Here is a 9,425-nt window from a genome sequence, read left to right as displayed (position 1 = left end):
CAGTTCCCTCATCTGTAAAATGGGGATTAAGACTGTGAGCTCTCCGTGGGGCAACCTGATCACCTTGTAACCACCCCAGCACTTAGAACAGTGCTTTGCGCATAGTGAGCACTTAATAAATGCCATTTTAAAAAAAAGATGGAGAAAAGGAGACCCAGAAGTGAGATTTGAGGGACTCACCCAGGTGCAGGGGTGGAGGGAGGCGAGGAGCCCACGCAAGAGACTGAGAATGAACGGCCAGAGAGATAAGAGGAGAACCAGGAGAGGAAGCATCAGTGAAGCCGAGTTTGGATAATGGGTCCGGGAGAAGGGGGTGGTCCACAGTGTTGAAGGCAGCTGAGAGGTCAAGGAGGGTTAGCATGGAGTAGAGGCCATTGGATTTGGCAAGAAGGAGATCATTGGTGACCTCCAAGTGGGCAGTTCTGGTGGAGCGAAGGGATGGAAGCCAGATTGGAGGGGATCGAAGAGAGAATTGGAGGAGAGAAAGTGGAGGCAGCAGGTCTAGACCAATCAATCAATCAATCAATCAATCAATCGTATTTATTGAGTGCTTACTGTGTGCAGAGCACTGTACTAAGCGCTTGGGAAGTACATATAGAGACAGTTCCTACCTAACAGTGGGCTCACAGTCTAAAAGGGGGAGATGGAGAACAAAACCAAAGATACTAACAAAATAAAATAAATAGAATAGATATGTACAAGTAAAATAGAGTAATAAATATGTACAGACATATATACATATATACAGGTGCTGTGGGGATGGGAAGGAGGTAAGATGGGGGGATGGAGAGGGGGATGAGGGGGAGAGGAAGGAAGGGGCTCAGTCTGGGAAGGCCTCCTGGAGGAGGTGAGCTCTCAGTAGGGGCTTGAAGGGAGGAAGAGAGCGAGCTTGGCGGATATGCGGAGGGAGGGCATTCCAGGCCTGGGGGAGGACGTGGGCCGGGGGTCGACGGCGGGACAGGCGAGAACGAGGCATGGTGAGGAGGTTAGCGGCGGAGGAGCGGAGGGTGCGGGCTGGGCTGGAGAAGGAGAGAAGGGAGGTGAGGTAGGAGAGGGCGAGGGGATGGACAGCCTTGAAGCCCAGGGTGAGGAGTTTCTGCCTGATGCGCAGATTGATTGGTAGCCACTGGAGATTTTTGAGGAGGGGAGTAACATGCTCAGAGCGTTTCTGGACAAAGACAATCCGGGCAGCAGCATGAAGTATGGATTGAAGTGGGGAGAGACATGAGGATGGGAGATCAGAGAGACCACTGACTGGGACTCCTCCTTTAAACTGACCATATCGCAGTTCTCCCCTTCTTCAAAACTTCTGTGAAATTCCACCTGCCCAAGAAGCTTGTCCTTCTCTCCAGGTCTCTCTTACTCCCAACGTACAGGTCACATCGGCATGGGCTAGTCGATAGAGCCCAGGCCTGGGAGTCAGGAGGTCCTGGGTTCTAATCCTGACTTCGCCACCTGTCTGTTTGCGTGACCGTGGGCAAGTCATTTCACTACTCTGTGTCTCGGTTACCTCATCTGGAAAATGGGGATTGAGGCGGTGAGCCCCAAGTAGAACAAGGATTGTGTCCAACCCAATTTGCTTATAGCCACCCCAGCACTTAGTACAGTGCCTGGCACATAGTAAGTGCTTAACGGATACCAGAATTATTATCTTCTCACCGCTTTGACCTTCATTATGTCTCACTGCAGTGTTGTACCTATCATTTTGCACACTTCACTATTTGATCACTTCTACGAATCTGTAGACTATTTCACGTCTGCCTATTTTAGTTCCGGATTAGAACCCAGCATCTTCTAAATCCCACACCCGTGCTCTATCCACTAGGCCACGCTACTTAAATTGATTGTATTTATTGAGCGCTTACTGTGTGCAGAGCACTGTACTAAGCGCTTTCTTACTACTACTTAGACTGTGAGCCTCATGTGGGACAGGGACTGTATCCAACTTGATTATCTTGTATCTTCCCCGGTGCTTAGTCCAGCGGTTGGCACATAGTCAGCACTTAATATACCATAATTATTATCTCCAGGAGAAATGGAGAGCTGTGTCCAGGGTCAAATGGAGACTGTAGCTGCCAAATGCCCTTGAAGGCTAAACTGAGGTCATTCATATCACGCAAGGCGACCCTGAAGTTTGATTGTTATCTTTCAGTTTTCATCACTTTTGCTGACAGTTCTTCATAAGCAGCTCTTACGAGCATGAAAATACGCTATTCCCTCAATGATTTCGTTCTTTTCCACTTGGCAGATAATCAGTTTTTCCTTTGTGTTTTTTTTTTTAATGGAGCCGAGTTGATCACGGATATTTTTGCTTGACAACTTCAATTCGGGTAACTCCTCATGACACCTGAACTCTCAATTTTCCTGCTGCATCGCTAATTTGTATCAGAAAGTTGTGGGGATCGTGCCCGTTAGCTAATCGTTGCTGCAATCACTGAGCACGGAGCAATTTGGTTGATTCCCCCCAAACAGCTTCTGATTAAAATTCAACCTGGCTCGGTGGAAAGAGTGCGGGCTTGGGAGTCAGAGGTCATGGGTTCGAATCCCGGCTCCGCCACTTGTCAGCTGTGTGACCTTAGGCAAGCCACTTAACTTCTCTGTGCCTCAGTTACCTCATCTGTAAAATGGGGATGAAGACTGTGAGCCCCAAGTGGGACAACCTGATCACCTTGTAGCCCCCGCCAGCGCTTAGAACAGTGCTTTGCACAAAGTAAGCGCTTAATAAACGCCATTATTATTATCCACTGAATGGAAGTTTTAAGACTCAAATCGGACTTTAGAATACAGGAAGACTTTCCTCCAGCTGAAAAAGTAAGATCGGTGTTGAACTTGAAACCTAATTCCTTGGAATAATGTGAAAATCCATTTTCCACTAACAAAGGGCTTTGTTTCAAGCCCAGGCTTATAAAAGTAAATTTAGACAAGGTCCTGAGGAGAGTGGTAAAATGATAAAAAAAATTTTGGACAGTAGAGTTCCAGGGAAGAGTCTGTGCAGTTGAGGTGATATTTTACCTTCAGAAGAGAAGCTAAAAAGGCTATAACTGTGTTTGGTGCTGCAGTGGATGGTGGACAACTCTTTTATCTTTTTTTTCGCCTTCCTGAGTACGAGCCCATCTTGAACCATTTACTCTTTCATGAATCTCTGCAAACTCTGGGCCACTCTTGAAATAAACGAGTTTACTCAGCAGCATGGCCTAAAGGATAGGCACAGGCCTAAAAGTCGGAAAGATTGGGTTCTAATCCTGGCTCTGCCACTTGCCGGCTGTGTGCCCTTGGGCAAGTCACTTCACTTCTCTGGGCCTCAGTTCCCTCATCTGTAGAATGGGGATTAAGACCGTGGGCCCCTTCCAACCTGATTAGCTTGGATCAACCCTATTGCGTAGTACAGTGCCTGGCACATAGTAAGTGGGCAACAAATACAAAAAGAAAAGGAATTAGGGAGGAAGACAAAAATTATAAATGGATGAGCAGTCCATAGTGGGAAAGTTTAGGGATGTAGAAGGAAGAGTTAGGGATGTTAGATGGGCCATCTGAACCATTGAGATGGACATCCAGGAGGACAGTCATCCCACAGTTCTTCCAAGCATCTTGACCCTACTGTTTGGAACCGAATACTCAGGTTGGTATTTGCTGGATCTGATCTGCTACACCCGTACTTATAAATCTCCTTATATATCTGTACATACCTTGAAATTAAATGTTATAAATGATTTATTTATGTCAGTATCTGTCTCCCCTGGTAGACTGTAAGCTCGTTGTGGGCAGAGAACTTGTCTGCTAATTCTGTTGCACTGTACTCTTCTAAGCACTTAGTATGGCACTCTGCACTTAGTAAGCTCTCATAAATACCGAAAAATACACGACATATGTACATATTCATTCATTCATTCAATCGCATTTATTGAGCGCTTACTGTGTGCAGAGCACTGTACTAAGCGCTTGGGAAGTACAAGTTGGCAACATATAGAGACGGTCCCCACCCAACAGTGGGCTACATATCTGAAATGCCTGTCTCCCCCTCTAGACTGTAAGCTCACTGTGGGCAGGGAATGTGTCTGTTTATTGTTATATTGTACTCTCCCAAGCTTCACGCGGAGTAAGCGCTTAATATGATTGACTAAATGAATGAATGATTGATTGATCCACTACTGGGATCTCTTGAGTTGTTATGTTCTTAATCATGTTCTATTTTCTAGCACTACTGTTCTTTCAGAGGATCCTGATGCCATTTGTATTATGGCAAAAGATACTGAACATTTTCTCGCCAAGCAGCATACCAACCACAGTGGACTGAGTCCATGTGTTTATGTGGTTCCAACAATGTATTACTGCATCAGCCTCATTGCTGACCTCCCTGCCTCCTGGCTCTCCCAACTCCCGTCCATACTTCACTCAGCTGCCCGGACCATTTTTCTACAAAAATGTTCAGTCCATGTTTCCTCATCATCATCATCATCAATCGTATTTATTGAGCGCTTACTGTGTGCAGAGCACTGTACTAAGTTGGCAACATATAGAGACAGTCCCTACCCAACAGTGGGCTCACAGTCTAAAAGGGGGAGACAGAGAACAAAACCAAACATATTAACAAAATAAAATAAATAGATATGTACAAGTAAAATAAATAAATATATAGAGTAATAAATATGTACAAATATATATACATATATACAGGTGCTGTGGGGAAGGGAAGGAGGTAAGATGGGGGGGATGAAGACTGGGACAAGGGGGAGAGGAAGGAAGGGGCTCAGTCTGGTAAGGCCTCTCCCCACTCCTCCAGGGGTTGCCCATCCACCTCTGCATCAAATAGAAACTCCTTACCATCGGCTTTGAAGCATTCAATCACCTTGCCCCTTCCTACCTCGCCTCGCTGATCTCCCACTACAACCCAGCCCACATACTGCGCTCCTCTAATGTCAACCTACTCGCTATACCTCAATCTCGTCTATCTCACTATTGACCTCTCGCCCAAGACCTGCCTCTGGCCTAGAACTCCCTCCCCATTTCTATCCGACAGACACTCTCCCCACCTTCCAAACCTTATTGAAGGCACATCTCCTCCAAGAGGCCATATAATAACAATAATAATACTAATCTTATTTGTTAAGCACTTACTATGTGTCAAGCACTGTTCTAAGTGCTGGAGTACATACAAGTTAATCAGGTTGTAGCCCACATGGGGCTCACAGTGTATTTATTGAGCACTTACTGTGTGCAAAGCACTGTACTAAGTGCTTGGGAGAGTACAATGTAACAATAAACAGCATTCCATGCCCACAATGAGCTTATAGTCTATTATTATTATTATTATTATTATTATATTATGATTACCAGCCCACCATATCCTTCCCAAACTCTACAGCATTCTGAAGAAATCAAACACTGGCAAATGTCACTGGTGAACCACTGAGTAGCACAGTGAATGCACTTTTAAGACCACAAGCAGCTCCTAGATGACAAGTATCTCTCCAATATCTCTGCCTTTAAGGCAGAGGATACACCCCAAGAGCACGGGCTTTGGAATCAGGGGTCATGGGTTCAAATCCCAGCTCCGCCAGTTGTCAGCTGTGTGACTTTGGGCAAGTCACTTAACTTCTCTGTGCCTCAGTTACCTCATCTGTAAAAATGGGGATTAAGACTGTGAGCCCCCCCGTGGGACAACCTGATCACCTTGTAATCTCCCCAGTGCTTAGAATAGTGCTTTGCGCATAGTAAGCACTTAATAAATGCCATTTAAAAAAAAACAAAAAACATACTTACTCTTCCAGCTTAGAAGAGGAGAATGGAGCTTACTATTTTTGTTATGTGAGTAACAACATGGCCTAGAGGAAAGGGCACATACCTAGGAGTCAGAGGACTTGGATTCTAATCCCAGTTCTGCCACTTATCTGCTGTGCACCCTTGGGCAGGTCATGTCCCTTCTCTATGCCTCAGTTTCCTCATCTACAAAGTGGGGATTCAATACCTGTTCTCCCTTCTCTTTAGCCTGTGAGCCCCATGTGGGACCTGAGTATCTTGTATCTATCCCCGCGTTTAGGACAGTGTTCGGCACATAGTAGGCGCTTAACAAATGCCATGATCGTTATTATTACCTCAATTATTAAAACAAGCTGGCTGAGGGAAGAAATGACTGTTGAAACTTACTCCAAGTGAATGATGTGGGCGATCCTTCCTCTTAAGGACCACCAACTCAACCTTTGCAAAAGTCTAGCATTTTGAGGGGAAACGTAAATGATTTGGGGGACCACTGCTTGAACTGCAAAAAGGCATTATCATCCACTGACTGCAGCCAACTTGTGAAAAAAACATCTATTTGACATTAGAGAGGATCTCCCCCAGAACCCTGAGGAATTTCTCCGACTGCAAGGAGTACATTAAATGCTGCGTCAATTTCAAGCAATCATCCAATCTTCAGGAAGTTATAAGCGGTGCTGATGGAGAGTAAACTGCGTTACGTGGGATTCTACTGTGACACACATTACATTTAAATTGAAAACAATTCCTCAAGTCATCTTTTTCTTGTCTTTCTTGGTAAAACCTGAGTTTCCTAAAGCAGGGAACATCAGTCCTCCCCAATTACAAGCGTCAAACATCATCTTCCTCCGAGCTTGGCTAGTTACCGGGGCAAGGAGGCAAAAAATCGACAGGAATAAGAAGAGAAATAGAAAAGTTAAAGACTTTTTTGTGTGCCTCTGGAACGACAGCCGCGGCGCATGGCGGAGGCCGTTGCCATGGCGACGAGCACACTGCACATGGAGCCCCTGGCCTCCCAGACTCTCCTGGCTCTTTCAGATTCCCTGGCTCTAGGGAGTGGGGATCACGCCGCAGATGGTTTAGAAATTCCAAACCACAATATTTACAATTTAATCTCCTGTCTCAGAAACAAACGCGAGTTTTGAAATAAGTGGGACCCGAGCGGCCGTCCCTCCGACCTTCCCACGCTGGTAAAATGGCGTCTGCCTCACGGTCGCTTTTTCCCACTTCACCTCAGTGACCCACACGCTTTTCAACTGGGCCTCCTTTTAACTTCTCACCCATTGGATCTCACCCCCCGTGGCCTAGGAATCACCACGGTGTTTGCCTTACCTAGGATGGCTAACCATCCAGTTTGACACTGGTGGTATTTGTTAAGCGCTTACTATGTGCCAGGCACTCAAACTCTGGGGTAGATACAGGCTAATCCAGTTGGACAGAGTCCCTGTCCCACATGGGGCTCAGCGTCTTAGAGGGAGAGAGGACAGCTCATTTTACAGCTGAAGAAAGAGAGGCACAGAGAAGCTGAGCGACTTATCCAAGGCCACACAGCAGGCAAGTGGCATAGACGGCATTTGAACCCGGGTCTTCTGCCCCCCCAGGTCTTTCTGCTAGGCCGCACTCCTTCTCAGTCTTAAATGCCTTCAGATATTCAGGGACCAGAATTGGGGATCCAGTGGCAATAATCCAGCTAATGAAATTCATTAAAATGTGGAACAGGAAGGGGCTTCAGGAAGTCGGCCGATCCACCTCCATACCTCCCGCCTCCTCTAATCATTCCTGGGAGGCAGTATCTCCTTCAGGTTGTTCCCTGACAAGAGTGTGACATCAAACAACAGACCATACTGAAAGTCTGTAGATCAATTGTAGCACCCTGACTTCTACACACCTGTGACTCATGGGCTGACCGAGTTTGTCGTAGGCAATTTCCGGAATCGTTCTATCAGTGTCACCTCTGAGCCATATTTATGACAAGATCATAAATAGTCAGGCCCTTGGACGCGGTCAGTCCAGCAACGATGCTCGTGGGTTCTAATCCCGGCCCCGCCAGACTCCGCCACTTGTCAGCTGAGTGACTTTGGGCAAGTTACTTAACTTCTCTGTGCTTCAGTTGTCTCATCTGTAAAATGGGGATTAAGATTGTGAGCCCCACGTGGGACAACCTGATTATTTTGTCTCTCCCCCAGCACTTAGAACAGTGCTTGGCATATATTAAGCGCTTAAAAAATACTATTATTATTATTATTACCCTAAGCTCATAGGGTAATAATTTGTTAATATGTTTTGTTCTGTTGTCTGTCTCCCCCTTCTAGACTGTGAGCCTGCTGTTGGGTAGGGACCGTCTATATATGTTGCCAACTTGCACTTCCCAAGTGCTTAGTACAGTGCTCTGCACACAGTAAGCGCTCAATAAATGCGATTGAGTGAATGAATGAATGAATGAATAGTCGGTAGGGAAAGTGTATGTTTATGTTATGTTGTACTCACCCAGGTGCTTAGTACAGTGCTCTGCACACAGTAAGCGCTCAATAAATGCGATTGAGTGAATGAATGAATGAATGAATAGTGGGTAGGGAAAGTGTATGTTTAGGTTATATTGTACTCACCCAGGTGCTTAGTACAGTGCTCTGCACACAGTAAGCCCTCAATAAATATGATTGACTGACTGTCTACACCTTGCACCTTCATTGGGTGGTATTCGGGACGAGAACGGATGCCAGCAGACTAACCCATCACCCGCTTTATGGTGAACTGAAGCAGCGTGGCCTAGTGGAAAGAGCACGGGCCTGGGATTCGGAGGACCTGGGTTCGAATTCCAGCTCTGCCACTTGCCCACCGTGAGTGACGTGGGGTTAAGTCACTTCACTTCTCTGGGCCTCAGTTACCTATTCTGGAAAATGGGGATTAAATCTTCCTCCCTCCAATTTAGATGGTGAACTGTGTCCAACCTGATGAACCTACCCCTCCGCTTAGCACAGTGCTTGACACATAGTAAGAGCTGACCAAATGCTATGGTAAAGGAACTGAAGTGAGGGGATGGTTTAAAGACATTGTGAAGTAAAATGTGGATAATAGCACATGGTTACAGACAGCTGGACGACAGGAGCAGCAGAAAGATCAGCCTGGTTTGTAGCAATTAGAGATAAGGTGACTCTTAGAGTAGAGGATGTGGGGAATTTGCACCATGAAGAGGAAGGAACTGTGGGCAGCAAATGATACAGCTTAAGGGTGCAACATTACCCACCAACAACGCAGAAGGGATTGATTGATGACATACTGTGCTTATCAGTCAGATACGTAAACTGATAAGTTCTCACCAAAACTCATATTATCTTTGAATCCTGAAAGTCACTTAGCTGCATATCTAGCCATATCTCTACATATACTGATTTATACTCCCAAAAATGACATTATCACCATATACCATGAAATGGATCAAACATTCAAAGTGTTCCTCCTTCAGGGTTTTCCAAATCATGCAGGACTAAGTGACCCCGTCCTCCTCCCCCGGCTATTTTCGTTCACTAAATGGTTGACATTTCTGATAACACATTCCCAGCCAGACAAGATAATATACCGTCTCTGTGTACGGCCTACTAAAAAAATCCATTATGGGCCCGGCTTCTCTTGGGCCATTTTATCAGCATGTGAATCTTTTCAGCCAAAAAAAA

Source organism: Tachyglossus aculeatus (assembly GCF_015852505.1).
Source record: "Tachyglossus aculeatus isolate mTacAcu1 chromosome 12 unlocalized genomic scaffold, mTacAcu1.pri SUPER_6_unloc_1, whole genome shotgun sequence".
Classification (NCBI taxonomy): domain Eukaryota; kingdom Metazoa; phylum Chordata; class Mammalia; order Monotremata; family Tachyglossidae; genus Tachyglossus; species Tachyglossus aculeatus.
The sequence above is the reverse complement of the archived record's forward strand: the minus strand, read 5'-3'. Positions refer to the sequence as shown.